The 24,928-nt window shown below is 46.0% G+C and overlaps 1 protein-coding gene across 2 annotated transcripts in view; it reads left to right on the top strand.

The window, feature by feature from the left end:
- SHROOM1 (shroom family member 1) overlaps positions 1-24,928 on the top strand; it is a 95,683-nt gene that overhangs the window by 7,394 nt on the left and 63,361 nt on the right. The gene's annotated exons all lie outside the window — the stretch shown is intronic.

Genomic DNA, 24,928 nt, shown 5'->3' with positions numbered 1-24,928 from the left:
GCCCCTCCACTTGTCAGTCCGGGGCCAAGGGGCCAATTGTTGGCCCCCCCCCATCATGGACTGAGCCCACCCTGACACCCCTTACTGTTTTATTATGAGGGAACAGACTAGCAAGGAAGCCCATTGCAAGCATAATAATGAGCACATATAATGAGTGCTAGGATCCAGGGGACACAAGTAGGTGCCGATCTCTCTCTGCATATCTCTCTCTCTCCCCCTGCCTGTCTCTCCATGTGGCTCACAGCAGAAGGCATAGCAGGTAATTAGGAGGGAAGGAGGCTGGTGTGCAGTTTGGGGCAGCTCTCTCTGTCTCTCTCTCCCTCGGTCTCAGCAGGTGCAGCTCTCTCTGTGTCTCTGTCAGCAACTTGGAGCAGCTCTCTCTGTGTCCCTGTGTGCCTCTCTCACAGCAGGAGTGATAGGAGGAAATGAGGGCTAGTGTGTGGTCTGGCAGGGCTCTGTGTGTCTCTGGCATGTCTGAGAGGAATGTGGCTAGTATCCAGGGAAGGAGAGTGGGAGCTGTAGGGGCAGGGCTAATCAGGGTGCAGCAAGCATTGCTGCCTGCATCCTGATTGGCCCTATTCCAACTTGGACAGCCAACACGTTCCACCCCCAAGGCTGTTTCACAAATATATAGAGGATGGATAAGGATAAACTACAGGCTCTTTGGAGAAAAGATTGTATAGAAGTACAACAAAAAAATCTAGTGAGAGTCCGACTATGTCAGGTTATGTGGAACACATACCTGCTCTGGGACTCCCTGTTCCTGGTCCCCTCCCTCTCTGTCAGAGACACATACACATGCACACAGAAACAGACTCCTTTGTCCCCTTGCCTCTCCCCCTTACCTCTCCTTCCTATTCCCAACCCCTCCCTCTCAGACATACATGCATGTCCACACACAGATACATACACACATAGACTCCTTCCCCACCACTACCCCCTCGCCTCTCCCATCTACCACTGCTCCCTGGTCCCTCCCCTTCCTCCCTCGCAGACGCACACACTCCCCTTCCTCTCCACCAGCAGCAGCAGGAGTTCTGTTGTCTTCCACTGGTGGCACACTCGAGTACTGAGTATGGCTCCTTGCTGGGCCTCGAAGCTCTGCTGATGCCGGCCATGTCTCCCCTCTTCCCACCCGGTCCTGGTCTCTGAAGGGCAGGAGGAGCCTGGGAAGATGGGCGGCACCTCAGCAGAGCTCTGAGGCCCAGCTCTGAGCTCTGCTGCCGCTGCCATCTACTAGCACACTTTCTAAGGCAGAATAATGGACATCATATCCATTATTATTTCTGTTTTAGGGAGCGTGGCAATAGATGTGTTCCACATCAATAAAAATAAAATTAAGTGGAAAGATCATGTTATGGTAATACTAGGGCTAATCATGGAGGAGGATATTTTGAAGTACCTACACTTCACTCCCAAGGGCAACTTAATTTCTAGAAAGCACAAAGAGACTGTGGACCTGCTGATTCCTTTGTTCTCTTTACCATCTAGGGAAGTTACATAAACATTACTATATGTACATCTAGTGCTACCACTGAAGTGAATGGTAATTTCATATTCTAAACTATTCCTTCATTGAACAATGGGTTGCATTGGACTGTCCATAAGGCCCCTTGCAATTCTTTGACTTGGTGTGTCCTGAAATTTCCATATGTACATAAATCTTTTGGAATGCGGGGGTCATACTGATAGGGCTGCAGAGAGGAGCATCTGGTTCTGTATTTTATATATTCCCATGACATTTTTATATATCCCAGTGATATCTGGGTATTCAGATGTCTTGTTTAGTAAGGAATTTTTGTTTTCCTTTTTCAGAATTGTCATCCACCAAACAGTCCATTCTGGTTTTATGTTTCTTTTTGACTGCAAACAAGAATTAAATATTCAGCAGTGCCTTGTGTATTCATAACAAACTGTGATGCTGGGCAACAAACCTTTTGCTCAGCTCACTAATGAGCTTGTCAAATTGCAGGATTTTCAAGGAAACAGATATTTTCCAAGCTCATTTTGGATTTTGACAGAAAGCAGATCCTAACCATATTGTCTGCTCCTCCTTGTCAGTAGCCACCATCAGCCATACGACGGTACAGGAAAGACAAAATGTCTATACCACATGACAAGTAAGAATTGCATATACAAACATCTCAGATTGCACCAGAAATATTTATTTTTCTGAATCCAATCTTCCCAACCCTCTGTTACATTTGCAGGAGGTGCATATTTTACATTACTAGAGAATTTATACATTGAAGTGCTCTTAAAATTAAAAGCCTAGAGCTCCTACTATTCATATTTTGGTTTAATCCCTATAGAATAAAGTTTCCTTGTTGATGGCAACTTTTTAATGTGCATCAGTCTATTCTCCATTCTTCCTCTTTCACACACAGCATTAGGAGAAGGCCATTTCATATACCAGATGTTTAATTCACTGCAGATTGCCATTTATAAAGTATTATCTTTTATATATGATGATAAATCCACTTTGGGTAACATATGTGTCAACTTGAATGTCTGTTCACCAGGTAAGAGCTTGGTTGTGTGTGGATTCTGCTCAGATCCAGGTGAACAGTGGGTCTGGACTTGTGTCTATGTTATATTTTTCAAGACACAGGTGAAAGGTTGGTCTGGAGGTTTGCTTAAAGGTTATTGGCTTTGGGTGTGCCATTGTTCCACTGTCTACTGCAGTTGTCCCCAACCCCTAGTCCGGGGACTGGGACCAGTCTGTGGATCAGTTGGTACCAGGCCGCAGGTCCTCCTCATCCTCCTACCCGGCTGCTGCCTCAGGGGAAGCCATGCCACTCTGCTGCCAGCTCACCTTTGGTACTCGCCGGCAGCCACCATGGCTGGGGCTCCCTGTCGGCATAGCACTGCACAGCTGCTGCTGGTAGCGCCCCCCAGCAGGCGGCAGGAAGTCAGGGGCACCGGCGGGAAAGCAAGTGGAGCAGGGGCTTAGGTGGCAGCAGCGACGTCCCTTGGCAAAAGACTACTCCCCCCCCAGGCCTCAGTAAAATTGTCAAGCGTTGACTGGTCCCCGTGATAAAAAGGTTGGGGACCACTGGTCTACTGAGTTTCTGGGTTTTCCACCTGCTGATGGGAATGATGCCCTTGGAAGAAGGGAATGGAGAGAAATGTATGGGGGTAGGGGGATATATGGTAGTGGGAGAATGACAGACCACTACAGACCATGTGGACGGGATCCCTGGAAATTAGAGGCCTATTGCCTGTTTATATGACCATTGTCCTTCCTAGCTAATTAAATCTGCTGGGGAGGGGGGCTGACTGGGTCCAAGAGGTAGAGAATGCCTCCTCAAGATAGCAAGTGGTCACCCCTTTCTGGTTTCAGGCCCGGTTATGAGACTAAAGCAACCTTGGTCACGCTGGTGTCAGGGGATGGACACAGAGAGGGTTCAATTCTGTTGATTGTCCTGTACCTCTCAGCACCTTTCAATACCTGATCATGGTATCCTTCTGAACAGCCTTTCCAGGCTGGTATTGGAAGGTACCATTTTTCAGTGGTTCTGGTCCTACTTGGAGGGTAGGTTTCAGTAAATAGTGCTAATGCCCAGCCTGTGGGGTCCTGTAAGGCTCCTTCTTGTCTGCTATGTTTTTTAATACACAAATGAAATTGCTAGGTCATGTTATCCAAAGATTTGGAATGAGTTGTCACCAGTATGCAGATGACACTGCATTCTCACACTTCCAGTTGATCTCAGGGAGGCAGTAGAAACCCTCAATCAGTGTCTGGAGGCAGTTTTATAGTGTATTTGGGCTAATAAACTGAAACTTAATATTGACAAGATGGAAGGACTACTGGTGAGCAGACAGTTTAACCTGGAATTTAAGATATCAGCCATTCCCGGAGGGATTGCACAGAGCCCTTCCTAAGGCTGGATATTAAAAAGGCTGTTAAGGGGAGGAGAACAAAATCAGAGTTCAGTAGCACCTTTAAGACCAACAAAGATTTATTCGAGATGTGAGCTTTCAAGTGCAAGCACCCTTTTTCGAAAGCTCATGCCTTGAATAAATCTTTGTTGGTTTTAAAAGTGCTACTGGACTCTGATTTTGTTGTGCTACTTCAGACCAACATGGCTACCTATTTGAATCTGTCCTTAAGGGGAGGTGCTGCTGTCTCATCTTGCTCCCTTCAGTGCTCTATTCTCTGTTCCAACAGTACATAATGGCTACGTTGCATCTAGGGAGTAGGGACTGAACAAAAGTGGTATGTTCAAGTGCTGGGGGTTGGGGGGCAGGACAAATGGCCCCCAAAGCATTTGTTTAGAGGATCACTGCTTGTGTTGAAGGATTTCCTTAAAGAGTTGAAGAGTTTAGCTTCATTCAAAAGTATATCTTATGCTGAAAAAGACTTAAGTTATTTGTCTTCTTGGGAAAATTTCAAAATGACTCTTTCTCTCTGATGAAGTGTGCATGCCCACGAAAGCTGCTATCTTTAATAAAATTTTGTTGGTCTGAAAGGTGCTATTGGACTCAACATTTCTTTGGCCTAGTTTGTTCTGCCATATGGCTCTGTGTTGAAGGATCAGTCTGATCCTAAGTGTGTCTGCCTGTTCGTTCAGTGGTGCCTACAGCCATGTTGATATGTGTTGGGTTGTTGGCCATAAGGACATGTGGATTGACCTTACAAAAACTTAAATGACTGCATGGAGCTGGATGGTGGGCTTTTGTTCATAAAATTATCATGAGTCAGAAATGACAACAACTAAGAGCCTCTGGGCCTCAGTCTGGCACTGGTGTTATGGGCCCAGTGAATCCTCAAACCGGGCTTGGTTAGAGGCAGGAATTGGTAGAAATCTGATTTAAATAGAAGTGTGGGAGGGAATTAACTGCACAAGCTAAGACTGGACTTGAACAGCCTCAGTAAAGGTAGGTAACTGACCACAGACAAAGCTGGATTATCTGCCATTTAGCCTGAAAGAGACAAAGTGCTTGACATCACCATCTTTCTGCTACCCTTAAAAAATAAATCCCTTTTGTGCTCTACATATGCAAAGATTTACATTTCAACATGTAACTCATTAATCCTTCTCTGGCACCTGAAACTTGGCCCAGGCACAATAGAAACTTAGCTCTGGCTTTTCCACTAACTTTTGTTTACCTGTCCTGAATTTCAGCTTGTAATGAATTTCAGATTTCAGAACATAAGGAAATAGGTATAGACACTTTAATTCTACTTCTTGCCTCGCCTCGGAGGGCTGTCGAAAATATTTGTTCCTGTTTTCAGCTACCTGTTTATATCTGGTTTTACTTGGCTATGTCATTGAAGTATGTATGGGATTTTCAGATTTGCCATCTAAAGTCAATATTAGAATACCTCATTGCCTCTAAGAATTATAGGAGTGAAGCTTTCATATTTCTCAAAGAATCTTTAGAGCAGGCTTTCTCAACCAGGGTTTCATGAAACCCTGGGGTTTCTTGGTGCCCCTGGAAAGGTTTCGTGAATGGCTGGGAGTTAATTTTAATATATTTTTAAAATTGCTTAAACATTTATCAAGTGATATGACCATATATAGTCATGTTGACCTGTCTCCCCCTCCCTAAATGGCCTATGATGGGCCTGGAAAGGGTGGGAAGGGAGGGGACCCTGGGTGGGCATGTACACAGTTACGCTTCCCAACCATATTCTGTACAATCGCACCACTTCTGGGGTTTCTTGAAGCCTGTAGAATATTTCAGGGGTTTCTCAATGCTAAAAAGGTAGAGAAAGGCTGTTTTAGAGGAACAAAGCATCGGAAAGCTGTTTTGTTTCACACTTTAAGAGCTCTTGCAGACATTGCTTGATACAAGAATATTTGAAATGAGTTTGACATTTTGTATTGATCGATACAGTAGTACAGTTTTAATGTTCCATTCTATATTCAGCACAAAGTTATTGCTTGGGGAATTTAGACGAGTTGCATATTTTTATTCTTTCCAGGAAGCTGACAGTGGATAACGGTTGTGGGGAGGAGGGGAAGGATTGCATTCCTGCAGACACAAAATATTTGATTACATTAGAGAAGAACATTCTCTGGTAATGGACTACAGTTGATCTCCAGGTGACAGAGATCAGTTCATTTGCAGAAAAAAGATGCTTTGGAAGGTAGACTTAATGACACTGAACACCCTCCCGAAACCCTGCCCACCCCGGGCAACACCCCTCCCCTAGTCCTAGTTAAACATGTTGAAAGCTCAAAGATTTCTTTGACCACTTGTGCACTGGGAACTTTGCTGCGGGAGCACACATTTGGGGTGGACGAGGTGCTCTGCGCCAAATACTCCCATGTGTGGGAGTAGGAAGAGGCAGGGCAACCTGCGCTGGTCAAACTCCAGCCTGCAGCCCAACACAGAGCCCATGATGTGCAAATGGTCATAGTGAGCCAAAGTTATTATTTGATGCACCTTAAAAAGTATCAGTGTACTTTACTTTTGGAAATTACACATCCTACAGATGGCTTGAGAAGCATATTGAATATTGAGTACAGAACCATATATGCCAAATGTTGGCAACTGACTTATAATTTCTCGTTCTGTCTCAACCGGCCAGTTATCCTGACTATAGTTTGTCTTTACCAGTGCACTTTAACGCAGTCAAATATTTTGTGTCAAAAGGCTTGCTGGATGGCATAGAAAAATCTGTTAGGTGCTGCTTCAACTAGTCTATTTAATATAAAGGTATCTGATTTGGAGGCCACCTTTTAAATATGTACTTCCACAGGCCACCACTGTCTGCTTTTGCCCAGCTCTCAATCGCCAATGCATTCCCATGTGAGTCAGAAAAAACTTTTTCCAAATTTTTCACCCAACAAAGCCTTTGATTTTATATATGAGAGCATTTCTCATAATAATTTCTAACTTTTCTGGTTAGGTTGGGTTTTGGTTTTCCTTTTTGGTTTTGCATAATTCTTTTTTTAAATTCAGATTTGGCTAATTGTATTTGTTGTTTTCCTTCAATATTGCCTTTCTCTTTTTCCACTTCTATTTATGCACGTTCAGTTGTCATTCTCATAACTTCTGTATCCTGGCTAGGATTTTCCTCAGCTGTTGTTTCTTCTCCCTGATTATCCCCATATGCCTCTCTGGGTCTGTGTGGTGGGTGCCATTTCTGACAGGAATTATGTTGTAATTCTTCTCGAATTTATAAAATATTTTATTATTTTAGTTTGTATTTGTTGTGGGACAAACTAGTTGTGGGTTTTATTTTTGTATGGCAATGCTGTCACCAACTATGGTGATCTCGCCCTCTTGCCTCCTTCACATGCCACTAAATATGGTTTTGGCCTCTTCCCTTCCTTACACACCCTGTTTTCTCTTCCTTTCTGACCGAGTAGCCCTTTTTATGTACTTCTTATTTGAAGGTTTATGGCTGTCCCACCCTGTTACAATGTTATATTTTTACGCTGACTCAGCCCAGGAAGTTGAGGGAAGAGACAAGATTCCCTTCTTAAACTAATACAAAATGGCACACAAGAGGCTTTTGAAAGATCAAAAATATTTTATTTAATGTAGAGAGGGAAAGGTCTAGTGAAATCAAGGCAAAATGTCAGGGGTGGATCAATTATAACTCTGAGGTAACAATAATTTGGGAAACTAGTTAATATGTTTCCAGCAAGTAAGAGTTTTAAGCTTTATACAAGATCTTAGAATCTTTTAAATCAGAGGCATTGGTTTCAATGTTTGCTAGACCCTCAAGTATATGTTTTTCCTCTCCATGGAGGAACAGATCACGAGAGTATCAAGGCTAACGTTCTACCTGCACCAAGCTAAGCTCCTAGCGCCCTTATCTGGCCCGAGAACACCTAGTCACAGTGATTCAGGTGACGGTCACCTCTAGGCTGGATTTCTGCAACTCGCTCTACATGGGCCTACCCTTATCCCTAACCTGGAAGCTGCAGCTGGTGCAGAATGCGGCAGCCAGGGTCCTGATGGGACACCCTAGAGAGTGCACATCTGGCCCATGCTTAAGCAGCTGCACTGGTTACCAGCTAAATATCGGATAAGGCTTAAAGTTCTGGTAATACCTTCAAGGCCATACGTGGTCTGGGCCCTGAGTACTTGAGGAACCACCTCTCCACCTATACTCTCCAGAGAGCGCTTCATTCCACAAATACCAACATACTGGTGATCCCTGGCCCCAGAGAAGCATGTCTGGCCTCAACCAGTCCTGGCTCCCATTTTTCAGTCCTGGCTCCCATTTGGTGGAACAAGTTCCCAGAAGAGATCAGGGCCCTTCACAGGGCCTGTAAAATGGAGCTCTTCCACCAAGCCTTCAGTCAGGGCCAATGAAAAGAAAACTAAAGACCCAGGGGCCCCTCTCACCACCATCCTGTGGTCAGTGGAATTTGGAAAACACCCCCAAAGTCCGATACACTTCATGAGATTGCCAAGAGTTGGACACGACTAAATGGCTGACATCAACAACAACATCTCCAGTTTAAAAAGTCTGGCAGTAGGTGATATGAAAGGTTTCTGTCTGAGACCTTGGACAGCCACTGCCAGTCTGAATAGACAATACTGACTTTGATGGACCAAGCATCTGATTTAGTATAAGGTAGTTTCTTGTCTATTTTAATAGTTGATGTTTGTTCCTTGGTGATGGTTAGAAGTTAGTTCCATTCTGTAGACTGCAAGCTGTTTCTGGGCAGACTACAGCCCCTTGAGACTGAAAGAAAAAAAAGAGGGGAGGAAAGGAAGATGATTGGAATGCAAGGGCTTTAAGAAGAACAGAAAAATAAAACCTTATGTTAAAAATACTGGCTTGTGTTGTCTCCTTGCCTTCATCAAACTAAGAAAATGGGGGGGGGGTGCTTCCAGGAAAAGAATCTTAAATATTTGTGAAACCACAATGCATTTTACAGTAAGCTTCTTTAGGGGGAGATCACTTCAACATCTCAGCAGAATGTTACTTTCCCTTGTGTATTAAACTGAACGAGGAAGAAGCTTGACACGAAACATGTAGGGCAGTGGTCCCCAACCTTTCTGAGGCTGGGGACTGGCAGGGCAATTGCCCTGCCTGCGCACCGCGCATGTGCGGGCCACGCATGCGCGGGCCGGACGCGCATGCGTAGTGCGTGGCGCGGCCCTGATTCCCTCTCCCTGCCCTCCCGCAGTAAGAAGCTTCCCGGGCCGCAAGCTTGCGGCCTGGGAAGTTTTTTACTGCGGGGGGGCGGGGAGAGGGAGCCGCGGCCCGGCGCCATGGCCTTCGCGGCCCGGCACTGGGCCGCGGCCCGCAGGTTGGGGACCACTGATGTAGGGTTTCACAAATACAGTTTTCCTTGATGGGTTCCGTGCAGCCCTTTTCTTCCTTCTGCATCAAGCTACACAATAGGCTGCAACTACCTGAAAAAGAAAAACATCTATCCTTTCAATAGAGACTTCATATGACATTTACCTCATGCCATTAAAAGCTTCAGCTACACTTTCACACACATTAAGGTAAAGGTAAAGGTTATCCCCTGTGCAAGCACCGAGTCATGTCTGACCCTTGGGATGACGCCCTCTAGCGTTTTCATGGCAGACTCAATATGGGGTGGTTTGCCAGTGCCTTCCCCAATCATTACCGTTTACCCCCCAGCAGCAAGCTGGGTACTCATTTTACTGACCTCGGAAGGATGGAAGGATGAGTCAACCTTGAGCCGGCTGCTGGGATTGAACTCCCAGCCTCATGGGCAGAGCTTTAGACTGCATGTCTGCTGCCTTACCACTCTGCACCACAAGAGGCTCATTTTTCCACACATTAAACCTCTCTAAAAGGGACAAGAAAACAGTGGTTCTCCACCTTCCTAATGCGGCAAACCTTTAATACAGTTCCTCATGTTGTGGTGACCCCCAATCATAAAATTATGCAAATGTTCTTTCACAGAAATTAAACCAAAATGACCAATGGCATGAAGATCCGTTGTTCATGATTGCATATAAATTGTTTTTTTTCCTGGGGTTTCTCAGTTCAGCTCTGCCTCTTGTCCTCCCATGCCAATCTCGCTCTTTTCCACTGCTCCAGACAGACAAACACTCTATCTTGATCTACTCCACAAGGTTCTTATGTGGATGGTGTCCCCCCTCCCCCTGGCCATGCTGCTTGTCCTGCCATGACCCCTGTGAAAGGGTCGTTCGACCCCCAAAGGGGTCCCGACCCCCAGGTTGAGAACCACTGCCTTAGAGGGATTAGGAGCAAGCCCAATCAAGTAGCAGTAAAGGTAGGACTCAGCACTCACCTATCAATACCAACTGGGGTTGGGTGCTTCAGCGTCGCAGTGGGGGAGGGGAGGCGTGGGCATCGACACGCTGGTTGGTGCTGGTTGTCTTAAAGGTGCCACTGGACTCAAAGTTTGTTATGGAAATCTAACGAATGTTTAGGAAAGTGAGGCAACTATATGTGGACTTTATTCTACCTTTTCCCTAGCTCCATAATAGCTTCCAAAACAGGGCACTGTTTGTTTTTGTTTTGAGAATCTGATTCCAATTTGATTAATTGCCTTTAGAGCCAATATCTGTTGTCCATGCACAGAATCCTGCCCTGTGGTTTTTTAATGTTAATCTTATGCTTCATATCTCAAAATTTGAAATAAGGCAACAAACTATTGCCTCATCACTACATTTTTTGACACATGAAAAATATTTTTTAAAAGTAGGTAATTCCATATAGCTTGCATTGTCAGCAAATGTAAGTTATTTTTCATTGTAACATTATTGCTTTCTGTTTGGGTATCAGGTATCAGGTATCTTCTGTATAAATAGCTTCTGTATGACCATGTGCAGAACTGTGGTTTTTGAGCAAAGATAAGAAGTAGCCATTAGTGAAATGGAAATGGTATATGTCTTGAGGTTATTTGCAAATAGTTAAAACAGTAGAATGTTTTCATTGGAACTATTCTAGTACAACAAACCAGACAGCTGTCATGCTAGAGCTGGGCTGCATTAATGTGGCAAGGACTGAATTCTTCTTCCTTTTAAACGCTGTGACAGTGGACCATTTCAGAATATATAACTATTGCTTCAATAGTTTCAGTGTCAGAGTAAGATTTGGGAGACTTGTGTTCCAGTCTGCCATGGAAGCTTGCTTGATTACTTTAGAGCAGTTACATGAATCATAGAATCATAAGAGTTGGAAGGGGCCACACAGGCCATCTAGTCCAACCCCCTGCTCAACGCAGGATCAGCCCAAAGCATCCTAAAGCATCCAAGAAAAATGTGTATCCAACCTTTGTTTGAAGACTGCCAGTGAGGGGGAGTTCACCACCTCCTTAGGCAGCCTATTCCACTGCTGAACTACTCTGACTGTGAATTTTTTTTTCCTGATATCTAGCCTATATTGTTGTACTTGTAGTTTAAACCCATTACTGCGTGTCCTTTCCTCTGCAGCCAACGGAAACAGCATCTTGCCCTCCTCTAAGTGGCAACCTTCCAAATACTTAAAGAGGGCTATCATGTCCTCTCTCAACCTCCTTTTCTCCAGGCTGAACATTCCCAAGTCCCTCAACCTATCTTCATAGGGCTTGGTCCCTTGGCCCCAGATCATCTTCGTCGCTCTCCTCTGTACCCTTTCAATTTTATCTACGTCCTCCTTGAAGTGAGGCCTCCAGAATTGCACACAGTACTCCAGGTGTGGTCTGACCAGTGCCGTATACAATGGGACTATGACATCTTGTGATTTTGATGTCATGCCCCTGTTGATACCGCCCAAAATAGCATTCGCCTTTTTTACCGCTGCATCGCACTGCCTGCTCATGTTTAGTTCACAATCCACAAGTACCCCAAGGTCTTGTTCACACACAGTGTTACCTAGAAGTATATCCCCCATCCAGTAGGCATGCTTTTCATTTTTCTGACCCAGATGCAGAACTTTACATTTATCTTTATTAAATTGTATCTTGTTCTCATTTGCCCATTTTTCCATTGTGTTCAGATCTCGTTGAACTCTGTTCATGCTCTCAGCCTAGCCTATCTCACAGGGTTTTTGTGAGAATAAAATGGAGAAGGGGAGAAAATGTTAATCTACTTTGCGGCCCCCACTAGGGAGAATGGTGGCCTCTCCCATTAAACCCCTCAAATAACACTCAGATTGAAATCTGCTCAGGATCCCAAGCCCAAAGAAATCAAACTGGCCTTTTGGTCCCTGGCCCTAGCCTGGTGGAACATTCTGCCTGGTGAGATCAGAGCCCAGCAGTTTTGTAGGGCATATACAACCTAGTTGTTTCACCCGGCCTCTGCTTGAGGCCTGTACATCAATTTCTGCTGACTTCCCTGCCTAAATCCACCACATTGGTCTTCATCTGAGGAAGGATAATTCCACATACTACCCCCTCTTCTTCTCTAGGTAGGATAACATTGGGCAGGCAGTTTTATAGTTCTGTTTCTTAGTAATTTGTATTTTTAGGAATTTGCATTTTTAAAAATTGGAAGTTTAGATTTTATACTTTAAATCAGAGGTCTCCAACCCCCGGTCTGCGGCCCGGTACCGGGCCGTTAAGGCCATGGTACCGGGCTGCCAGCGGCCGCGCCTGCCTTCCCCTCCCCCCACAGCGAGAGGAGGGGAAGAGGCAGGCGTGGCTGCTGGCACACCAGCGACGCAAACGCGCACGCACGGAGCCGCCGCGCATGCGTGTTTGTGCCCCCTGCTGGCGAAAACGCGCACGTTCGGCTGTTCTGCGCATGCGCGCTAGCGCTACCTAGTGGCGAAAACGCGCATGTGCGGCAACTGCGCGTGCGCGTTTACGTGCAGCTGCTGTGGCCGGGCTGCCGTCTCTCTCCCACCCTCGGAGGCGGTCCCCGACTACAAGAAGGTTGGGGACCGCTGCTTTAAATTATATAAAACTTTAAATTGTGTATTTTTACTTCCCTGGTAACTGTCCTGATCCTTTGAGGAAGGGTGGGTTACAAATCATCATCATCAACTACAACAAATAAAATAAATGAAGTAAATCAGTCAGTTATGGGAACTAAACTAAACTGCATATGGAAGAAATTGTCTACAAAACAACCAGGTTTTTAAAAGTCAGAGTAATGGGACAAGCACACTTGACTGGCCATTGGATTTCCCACCTAAAATAATGCTCAGCAGAATATGAAAGTACCCTAGGAGTCATTCAGTGAGCCAAGATTCATTTGCCAACTTCTGAAACTTATGGTTTCTTCCTGTTATACTGGAAAGTAGATTGTTTTTTCTTTGTATATGGCTGGGAGGAATAAACAATTAGCATTGGGTAAGTTCCTGATCAAGTAAGAACCAGGGGGTTCCAGTGCAAGAGGGGAGTGCACTCTATAGCTATGGAAGATATACAGGAAAAGACAGTTCAGCTGGCCAAGTTTTTCTCACCAGTTCATGACAAATGTGTCCTTTGCCTCAGGTCATCCTAATGAGTAATTAGTTTCCTGAATTGAAAGGGCTGGGGCAGGTTCCCCAGCTACTATAAAATGACCTTGATACATTAGCTCAGGCGGAACTGAGCTTCTGAATGGACAATCTGCTCTATCAGGCAAATAACCTGAAGTTCATGTATGGGGCTAAGAAGTCAGGAGTTGTCCGACTCTGGGAGCCCTCTAAAATAAAAGTCTCTCTCTTTCATTTGAGAGGACTGCATTATTTATTTAGGCAGACTGTAATAAAGACACCATTGTTTTCGAGTGCTGGCAAAGAAAGCAGAGAGCTGAGTGTTGAGCCTTGCCTCTGCCACGTAACAATATCGGCATGCCAGAAGAAGGCCTCACCCCCTCTATCTATCTTTATGTCTGTTTATCATCTATCAGTCGCCTGTCTACCTACCTACCTACCTGCTTTAGCCCACAAAAAAAAGAGAGTACGTACCTGATGGTAACATCAGCTGGGGTCCCTAACATCTTAATTTTTTTAAAAAAAATGGCCTTCCTTAAGGAAGAAGAGTGACAGCTGCTTCATAGTGCACTTGATATATTATCCAAACATGGATTGTGAATGCCAGCTATAGAGCATTAGCTTCAGGAGGAAGTGGTATATGGAGAAACAAAGATACTGTGGTATCTTAGGTCTCTCCAGAGAAACAGTTTGATCCATGTTTTCTAGTAGTTGAATTTTATAGTGGCAAAAACATGTTTAAAGAAGACACTTTCCCCCAGTAAGCTTTATGAAAGAAACAATAGTCCATAATTTTGGGACTCTCTCAGCACAGAATTATATAATAGCGAAGAGTGGTGAGCCTAGGCATATGCCATAGGAGGTGGTCTCCAAAGAGTAAAAAATTTACAAATATTGGTTGCAGCCATAATTTACAGATTCCATTCAACCACTCAGCTACACTTTATAATGAGTTTAGACATTTTATAGAGTGTATTGTTACAATTCTGACCACTGAGGAAGACCCAGTAGGGTCGAAATGCGTTTGGTCTTATGTGCATTTAGTTCTGTATAGTTTTTATGTAGTTTTTATTCTGTTTTTAATTGTGCACTACAATAAATAATTACCATTTTTACATTATTTTATTGTACAGCTCAGCTTCTGAGTTCCTACCTGTAAAGGTTGGGTTGTGTTCCTTTTTTGGTTTAGGCATTTGTGTACCAACTGGTGGGTGGGAAATTTTTTTGTTTTGCCTCTGTGGACCAACGCATATTCGTTGCTCCAGGCAGCTTGCTAAAAAAAAAAACCCGCCCCGTTTGGGTAGAAGGGAGAGGGAGCCAGGCTCGATGGTGGGCGCTGGAGATGGAGAATTGCAGTGCTTTGCCCACGTTGGTTATGCACATGTCCTTGGCGTGTGGCTTTCTTCCTGCTGGCGCTAGATGTTTGGGGTAATCCACTTTTTGGCATTCCCCAGCTATTGCTTTAAAGTAGAGAATTTAGCTGCTGGTTTGCTGCTGGGATGCTGGGTGCAGATGATGTTGTATAAAAGGTAAAAAAAAATGTCTGCAGGAGATTAGGATTTCACATTTTAACTCGGGTGCAGAATGGCCCTGACACTTATCTTTCTTATTTCCACTGAAAATCAAGAGTTTTTATTGAATATAACAACATCATCTCTCAGTCTAGAAACTAGGGCTTAAAATATGGACTCCCTACAAGGCATATGCACACACAAAAAATATCCAGACCATTTTGGATTTGACTGGAATCAATTTGGCCAAATCGAAAGGGTCTGAATGATTTCCACTGCATGGAAAGGGAGGAGGCATTTAAAGGCATTTAAATAGTCTGCCCATCACCTGATTGTGACAGATCAGCTGCTAATGTGCCATTTAAATGCCTTTTCCCCTGCCTTCTCAGGTGCTACCTGGGAAGGTGAGGGGAAGCACGTGTATCTCTTCCCTGATACCAGCTAGCAGCTGGCTCCTTAAGGGGAGGGCAGATGTGGAGTTCCCTGCGCCTCCCTTCTCCGATGCAAGCTGGTAGCTGGCTGTAGGACGGTCTTCAATGGCTGCTGTCCTTCCTACAAAACCGGACACAGGGTTGCTGTGGGGGATGAATTCTCTTGCCCCTTTCAACTCCCATGTGGAGTTCCTCAGGGAGTGGTCCCCCCCCCACACACACGCACTTTAATATCTTTATGCACCCTTTGGCCCAGCTGTTCTTGAGTTCTGGGATGGGTTGTCATCAGTATGCAGATGACACCCAGCTCTGTCTCCTCATGGATGGGCTGCCTGGACTCCCCCCCCCCCGATACATTTGCCACTTGTTTGGAAACAGTAGTTGGGTGGTTAGAGCAGAGTTGCTTGAAACTCAACCCTCTAAGACAGAGGTCCTGTGGCTGGGAAGGAAGGGGGCAAATCAGGAATTGTTTTTACCCAACCTGGCCGAGGTGCAACTTAACATTGCGCCCATCAGAGTGTGATCTTGGATGCCTCACTTACCATGGAGGTGCAGATCATGAGAGTAGCATGCCTGGCATTTTCTCATCTTTGCCAGGTAGGCTACTAGTGCCCTTATCTGGAACACCTCCAGGATGGATTTCTGTAACACGCTGTACACGGGCCCACCCTTGTCCTTGATCCAGAAATTGCAGCTGGTGCAGAATAGAACATTTTTGAGGGCCCATATCCAGCCAGTGCTGAGGCAGCTGAATTGGTTGCCAATTGCAGCCCGGATCAAGTTCAAAGTTTTGCTTTTGACCTTTAAGGCCATTGCGGTCTAGGCCCCATATATCTGAGGTACCGCCTATCGCCTTATCCTCCCCACAGGGCCTTGCATTCTGCACTATAGTGGCATAGGTACCTGATATTCTGCTCTTCACAGGAGAGCCAGTTTGGTGTAGTGGTTAGGAGTGCTGACTTCTAATCTAGCATGCCGGTTTCGATTCTGCACTCCCCCACATGCAACCAGCTGGGTGACCTTGGGCTCTCCACGGCACTGATAAAACTGTTCTGACCGAGCAGCGATATCAGGGCTCTCTCAGCCTCACCCACCCCACAGGGTGTCTGTTGTGGGGAGAGGAAAGGGAAGGCGACTGTAAGCCGCTTTGAGCCTCCTTCGGGTAGGGAAAAGCGGCATATAAGAACCAACTCTTCTTCTTCTTCAAGTACTAACCTGTTGATGGTTCCTGGTCCATGAGAGGTTCGTCTGGCCTTAACCTTGGCCAGGGCCTTTTTGGTGAATGAACTCCCAGATGAGCTGAGGGCCCTGCAGGAGTTTTCGCAGTTCCGCAGGGCATGTAAAATGGAGCTCTTCTGCCAGGTGAAAGTGCAGGAGATCGCAGGGGGCCCTCCACAACCACAACCAAGAACTATTAGCATCCCTCGGGATTGGTACCAATCGTGGCTGATTGCGATTTGGCCACTCTAATTCAGACAGCCTGAATGCAGGAAAAGGGCAGTTTGGCTCAGATGAGCCAAAAAGGTACCCATATCATGCCTACTCCCTACATACATACTTTTATAATTGAGTCGTTGCAGACCACGGAGTCTTTAGGGAGGGTAGTGTCTGTACTCGGGCTGCCATCTGGCATCCATTTGGTCTTTTATGAGGGTATTTTATTGACTTGAAGGAAACCACATTGTCGGCTTGATGTAGACAACTGAGCAACAGGTTTATTTGGCTGGAATGTGTGGCTTTGTTGGTGGTTTTCTTTTTCTAAAATGTTCTCAGTATTATAGTAACAAAGCTGGGGTTTGATAAAGTGAAAAAGTTACCAAGAATGTTGCTTGTTTTAATGATCCAGACGGAAAAGCTTTTAACTCTTAGGGTTTAGTTTTACAGGTAGAACACCCATATATTTGTAATACGCAGATAAGTTTTTCCCCTTGCAATTGTTTTTACAGGAATAGCACCCAAATCCTACCTGTCTCTAAAATCCCTAATGGTCTCCCTGCCTAACCAACTGACTTCCTAAGTGTCCACTTGCTAAAAGAGAGCCAATTTGGTGTAGTGGTTAGGAGTATGGACTTGGGTTTGATTCTACACTCCCCCACACACAGCCAGCTAGGTGATCTTGGGCTCGCCACGGTGCTGATAAAGCTGTTCTGACCGAGCAGTGATATCAGGGCTCTCTCAGCCTCCCCCACCTCACAGGGTGTCTGTTGTGGGGAGAGGAAAGGGAAGCCGCTTTGAGACTCCTTCTGGTAGAGGAAAGCGGCATATAAGAACCAACTCTTCTTGTTCTTCTTCTAAAACCTAACAACACCCAACTCTGACAGCTAGCCAGCAGTTAAACTGTCAAACTCCTCCTTTTTTTTCTCTTTTCAGCATTCCAGCCAACCATTGGATAGTGATTGTCTTAGGCTGCTGGAAGGTGGAACTTGAAACTGTTCATTATTACTATTGACACTATAGTGGCATAGGTACCTGATATTCTGCTCTTCACAGAAACATAAATGACAAAGTATCCCTAAGAGGCCCTGAAGAACAGGAAATGTATGCATAGCAATGCATGCATAGCAATACAATACCAGACACCTAAGTCTTGAGTGGGCATGCTGAGGACTGTTCTGTGCCAGCCATATATGCTTACAGCCAACAATACATGCAAATGCTGCCATGCCTCCCTGACTTCACTTTATCCCCACCCACTCTGGAAAGTTATTCTTTGCTCATTTGTTTAGTTAGCTGGCTGGTATTTCTGGAGGCAAATGTCTTTCTTTGTACAATTTATCTTTCATGTTTACCTTGCAGTGTTGCAAACCTTTCTGTAACCAGGTCTGCTAAGGGTATTGAATAAAAGGACCCTAACTGGTTTCTTCCCATATGATGTCTAGAAAGTCTACCACACGGGAGGCATTATGCTGCGGTGTCCCCTGGTTTTTGGCCTGTGAATAGTTGCCCCGAATTTTCCCATGAGCACACAGGGAGCCTTTGGCCTGCTTTGCCCCCAGGATTTGTATACACATGGGATAGCCAGGGGAGAGGAAGTCAAAATTTCCTGCTGTTTGTTTTACTCGTCAATCATTGTCAGGTGGCAAAAACTCCCCAAGCACCTTTTAGTGCAATTTTGGCACACCCCTCCAATTTCAAATATATATATTAATTGGCATGATTGCACTGTAACACAAAACTGTTACAACACAAAAACAGGTTAAAAATGAGCAGTTTTAGCATGCCCCCCCCCACTCTCATGAAGACTATCCCTGATCTCAGTAAAGCCAAGAAAAAATAGAAAGAAGGAAAGGTGCTGACCAAACATAACAGTGGGTGGGGTGGTTTCCTATTTGTTTGGGATCACATTGTAACATGATTGGACATGATTTTTTTAAAAAATAAGGTTGTGAGGCTAGATGATAGAATCGGATTCTTGGACAACTTAGAGCCTGAGTCAGGCCAGGCCTGGGACCACCCCGGATCGGTCCGATAACGTGCAGATGTGGGAATTAGTCCTGCCTGCAAACAAGAGGTGATCACAGCCTAATCTCTTATGCAGAAGACGTCTAGGTAAGGTCTAGGTCAGCAGTTCCGTCAGGTAGACTATGCACGGTGGTGGCCATGCTGAGCCGCCACTGGTTCCTTGCAGCAGGACACCATACCCTGCCTCTTCTTGTGTATGCATGGGGGATGAAATCAAGCAGTGCACACAGTCGGTCCAGGAGTTGTGCATATACACAGACAACTCCATGGCTGGAAGGGCCCACTGTGCCTCACAGAAGGGCTCCCACCTCAGGATGGTGCCGCTATCCCACCATCATGGGTGTGTGTGTAGAAATGTCCCGTTTAGCTCCACAGTACTGTAAAGCTGAACAGAGCATTTTGTATCCCTTCAAGGACACCGTAGGTGTAGGGAAGCATGGGCCAGCTGGAACTCTGATGGCCACCATGGGAAGAAAGGGAATGCAGAATAATCCGCACTCCCTTGCTGTGAGCCATCAGCAGCACTGAAGTGGGCCAGTGACGGGATGGTGCTGGTGTGTGTATAAGTGGGGATTAGCCACGCTGTTATGCAGGTGCAAGGCCATCCTTCCCTGCCCGTGCATAATCGATCATAAAGATGGAGACATGGGCCAATTATGCACTGGGTTTTCCTGTCATCTAACATCCCATTCCACAGTTTAAATAAAATTTCTGTATCTAATGCTGTTTTCCGCTCGGATGCATTTTGTCCCCCCCCCCCCCCGCGCCGCCATTGTTTTCGTGATGTTCTGGCTCCACCATGGAGTCAGTTCATTTTCTCCTGGCGGTATCTGAAAGTGAATTTATTCTGGGGTTTTAGAGAAATGTGCACCCGTCACAAAGTCTTTCGAAAGCAGGTGTCGTTCCTTCATGGATTTTTTCACTTTTGGGTTTCCATTTTAATTGAGGGTTTTCCCACCTTTACTTTGTCTAAGTTGCAGTACTGATTAAGTGTTTAATTTTTAAAAATAAGCCCCCCTTGCGTATTGCGAGAATTGAGTTTCACTGTTAGAACTATAGATAAGCCTTTCCTTGTGGACCCCCTCCAGCCATTCTCCCCTTTCTTCCTCCTGTGTGTATCACACAGTGGGGTGGGGTGGGGGTGAGAAACACTCCCAAGAACTGCTGCCTGCATTCCCCCTCTTCCCCTCCTATATTGTTAATTTCTATTTTTTAAATTAAGGGAATCTGGTACAACTGGGTTCCTGTTTCTGGGTTTTTTTAAAGTATTCTAGTGAAGCATTGCATTGCTAGTTTGTTTTTTCCCATTCCCAATGTCGGGAAGCAATGAGGAAGAATGACACGGAGAAGGATTTCCTGCGAAAGACCTCTCGAACAGAGGGGGATCCTTTATTTATACATACACGTAAATCATTTCAAATAATCCCGCGAGGTAGCGTGGAGCAAACTGATAGGCTTCAAGTAATCCTTTTTACATATAAGGCAATTGCTGTGCTGTAGTATCCTGATTGGTCTAGGTTAGATGCAGAGGTGCAGCCTCAGAGAGCGTGGTTTGCCAACGCCCTCAGGCCGAATCTCTACATCCCAAGGAGGCAGCAAAAGCTTCAGTTTGGCCGCAGGCAGCCCTATCCATTTCTAATGAGGCAACAAAAGCCTCACTTCCCTGGTTTTTAAAAAATGTTGATTTTCTGAACTAACTTTCAACCTCTTTAGTGTCTTAGGTGGGATTGAAATAGTAGAGACAGAGGTTATTAGTTCAATTCTGGCTTTGACCAGTATCTGTTTCTTCGAATCTAGGGGGAGACAGATCAGCATTCTGTGCTACGAGCAAAACTGCTTTTTTGCCACTGAATGACAGCTTTGGGTCTAAGCTCCACAATGCCCAGAGCCCCAAAAAGGAGGACTGAATTGAAGGTTTTTTCAGTGACCCCGCTGCTTGATGAAAATGTTGAATATAAGTATCATCCATCGTAATCCAGATTAAAACAGTTGATGTACTAGCCTAAAAGTTCTTCTTGATTACACATTTTAACAAGCTTCGGTGCCTTATTTTAATTAACCTTCTCTGGTTGATTTTTAAAAAAATTAAAAGCAGAGATCTAGCAGTCACTCCTAGAGGAAAGGTGGTATTAGGCACAACCCAGGAATATATATGTAAACACATTCATTTTTCTTGATTTCATTGTGAAATGAGTTGAGGGGAAAGGCCTTAGCTTTATGGTAGTGTCTGTGAAAGTCATAATGATAGGGAAAATGGAAGACACAGACTCTATTTGCTGAGCTTCTTGAAAAGTAATGATAGAGAAGGTTGTTGTGCTCTGTATTCCACGTCCCCTCAAACCTCCTAAAAATATGCACAGCTACTGAAAAATTGCTATTCTGTCCTGGCTGACATCATCATGTTCAATTTCGTTGCTTGCTGGATATAGTCAGCCAGTGATCTTAAAAGGGTGCTTCTTTGGCCATTAGACTAAGGCTCTAGATTAGCGATCCCCAACCTGTTGGCCGCGGACTACATGTGGTCCTTCGACTAATTGGAGGTGGGCCCTGAAGGACACCTTCTCCCCCCCCCCTGGCCCTTTACTTCACCCCCCCCCCAGCCCTTTAAAACACACTTCATTGTTGTGGCGTGTCTGTATCTTATTTTGAAGGGATGTTTAAACATTACCATAGCGATCAGAGAGCGTTAGGGCAGTGGTTGAGAGTAGAGGAGTAAACTACCCCCCCCACCGGGTCTCAGTAAAAGGGGTTGAGTGGTCCCTGGTGAGTGGTCCCCGGTGATAAAAAGGTTGGGGACCACTGCTCTAGATAACAAAAAGACCATCTCTAAGTCAAAAATCTTGCATGAAGGACCCTGAAAGAAGTTGGTCTCTGAAGTATACTTCAGGGAATGGGTGAGGAATAATCATTCATTAATCTTTATCTGTTGCCACTCCATGGAAACGAGCGTCTTGAGCTCTGCATGTCGGCTGGAAAATGAGAGATTCTGCCAGAACAGGAAACATTTCACCACATACACTGGTTGAGGCTTTCGCAATTAAATTTGATTATAAAATACTAGCTTCAAAGCCCGTTCCTAAGAACGGGCCTTGAAAGGGTCTCCTCCCCTGGCCCCCGGCCAGGCAGCTAAGGTGGCTTTGGGCCACAGCTCGCAGCCGGATCAAGTGGGGCAGGCAGGGGCTGGCCAGCTCATTAGCAAGCCCAGGACAGTGCTTGTTAGCAGGCCCAGCCCAGCAGGTCAAGAGGCCCTTGTTAGCAGACCCTCCACTATGACCCTTTGCCTAGGGCCCTCTCCCCTTACCTGCTCCTGGCTCCAGACACTGAGGCACGTCTGAGAGCAAAGAGGCTAGAGTCCAGGGATGGAGGGCGAGAGCTGCAGGGGCAGGGCCTGCACCCTGATTGGCCCTATTCCAACTTGGACAGCTGGTCACATTCCACCCCCCCAGGCTGTTTCACAAAACAGTCCCTGACAATTACCTCAGCTACTCAAAAATGTTGGTGTTCATGAATAAGAAAAACGTTCTTAATTCTTTCATTACTCAAATTTAGTTGTGATAAGTTTTTGGTTCCACTCTTTGCTCCTGTATATCTTCAGTGCCCTCAATTTTTGTTATGGCTTTTATTCAAACTAAAATTACCATTCACTCACCTAACGCTGTCTTAGATTGCTGCTACTTAGTATGAGATAAGGCTTGTATGGAAGCTGAATAGCATTGTTAAATCTCCCACTGACTGAAGTAATATTCAAGAAAAGAACAGTACATTTTTGTTTAACACTGCAACTCAATTACTTTCTAGAATAAAATGCAAATTTTAAAGTAAAATTTTAAATCTGTAATTAATCAATGATACATGTATTCTATTTTTGAGGACTAGTGTTGTCTACCCAGCAACTTCTCAAAATCTTGCATGAAGTAAGAAGTATGGTTTGACCAAGGATCAGAATCCTGGTCCAAATCTATGTAGCTAAAGTTAATTTGACATAAGATAATTTTCAGTAAATTATACTACCAGGATTTAGTGATTTTTGATAATTGTGAGCCACAAATAAGATTGGAGGTAAACAAGGGCTACTTTTGTTTTTCAGTCTCCATTGCACTGAAGGATGAAAGCCAAACTATTTAGTGATTTATTGATAGACTGATTGTATTTATATACTGCCCTCCATAGAATCATAGAATCTTTAACCCTCCCCCCGCTCCGGAGGAGCGGGAGGAATAAAGGAGTAAGGGCAAGTGGGGAGGAGTTAGGGCGGGCCCTGTCCGGGATAAAAACTCGGAGGGCCCAATCAGGAGCCGCGAAGCGGCTCCTGATTGGGCCCTCCGAGTGTCACTCGAGGGCCAAGCAGCCAATGGGGAGCCGCGCAAAGCGCGGCTCCCCATTGGCTGGTTGGCCCAGCCTCGCCTGGGCCGGCCGGGGAGTTGCCGCTCAGAGGAAGAAGCCTTCCCCAGCGGTAAGTCCTCCGGCCGGCTTCCCCTCGCCCAGGGAGCCTTCTGCCGGGCCCTGGGGCAGCCTCACCTGCCCTTGGGCCCGCCAGAAGGCCACAAAGCCCACTCCCAAAGTCCCGAGCCTTCTGCAGGGCCCTGGGGCAGCCGAGCCTGCTCCTAGGCCGGGCAGTAGGCCGCAAAGCCCGCCGCCCCCGTCCCGAGCCTTCTGCCGGGCCCTGGGGCAGCCTAGCCTGCCCCTGGGCCCGGCAGTAGGCCGCAAAGCCCGCCGCCCCCGTCCCGAGCCTTCTGCCGGGCCCTGGGGCAGCCTAGCCTGCCCCTGGGCCCGGCAGTAGGCCGCAAAGCCCGCCGCCCCCGTCCCGAGCCTTCTGCCGGGCCCTGGGGCAGCCTAGCCTGCCCCTGGGCCCGGCAGTAGGCCGCAAAGCCCGCCGCCCCCGTCCCGAGCCTTCTGCTGGGCCCTGGGGCAGCCAAGCCTGCCCCTGGGCCCAGCAGAAGGTCCCAAGGCCACCTACCTTACTCTGTTCCTCCCTTCCTCCCAGCATTCCCTTTCTCCTTCCCTTCCTCCCAGCATTCCCTTTCTCCTTCCCTTCCTCCCAGCATTCCTTTTGTTTTTCCCTTTCTCCCTTCTTCCCTCTCTTCCATCTGCCTCTTTCTGGCTGTTTCTCTCCCTCTTCTTCTGTCTCTATCTTCCTCCCTTTCTTTCTGTCTTTCTGTCTCTCTTTCTCCTTTTCCTCCTTCCTTCACCCCATCCCTCCACCCATCCATCATGCTAGGGCCCGCTGTATTTTGCCCACAGCGGGCTTAATATCTAGTAATAGAATAATAGAGTTGGAAGAGACCTCTTGGGTCATCTAGTACAACCCCCCTGCACTATGCAGGACACTCACATCCCAATAGCTCATCCACTGTAACCTGCCACCCCCTTGAGCCTTCACAGTATCAGCCTCTCCGTCAGCCACTGTTTAAAAATTTCCAAAGATGGAGAACCCACCATCTCCTGAGGAAGCCTGTTCCACTGAGAAACCTCTCTAACTGTCAAGAACTTTTTCTGGATGTTTAGACAGAATTTCTTTTGAATTAATTTCATCCCATTGGTTCTGGTCCATCCCTCCGGGGCAAAAGAGAACAACTCTGCTCCATCCATATGGCAGCCTTTTAAATACTTGCGGCTCAGGGCGGTTTACACAGAACACAGGGATAAGCACAGTTCAACAACTTTGAACAATAGTAAAAGTAGTCTCTGCAACCAGTAACAACAATTCCAAGACCTGTGATGACAATGTTGTCAAGTGTGGTCCCATAGGTTGGTCTATTCGGGAGCAGTTCATGGGGAGGGGTTTCTGGGGGAGCCCAGAAGGTGTTGTTGGTTCGATCAGTCTCAACCAAATGCCTGACAGAAGAACTCCCTTTTGCAGGTAGCTCAGGCAGGGCCCTGATTTCTTCAGGGAGCTCATTCCACCATATGGGGACCACAACAGAGGAAGCTCTTGCCCTGGTTGAGGACAGATGCACTTATTTGGGGCTGGGGATCACCAGGCAGTTGGAAGTGGGGAGTATAGACAGTGAGATGGTCCCTCAGGCACACTGGGATCCAAATCGCATCCAGCCTTAAAGATGATTACCAAGACCTTAAGTCTGATCCAGAATTCAACTGGTAGTCAGTGCAGTTGTTGGAAAGTGGGCTGGATGTGGGACCTAAATGGTGTTCCTGTGAGGACCCTGAACGCCAGCTGCACTACTTTTGTGACCTGTGCC

Source organism: Paroedura picta, chromosome 3 (assembly GCF_049243985.1).
Source record: "Paroedura picta isolate Pp20150507F chromosome 3, Ppicta_v3.0, whole genome shotgun sequence".
NCBI classification, from domain to species: Eukaryota; Metazoa; Chordata; class Lepidosauria; order Squamata; family Gekkonidae; genus Paroedura; species Paroedura picta.
Note: the sequence above shows the minus strand (reverse complement) of the source record. Positions and strands in the feature narration are given on the sequence as shown.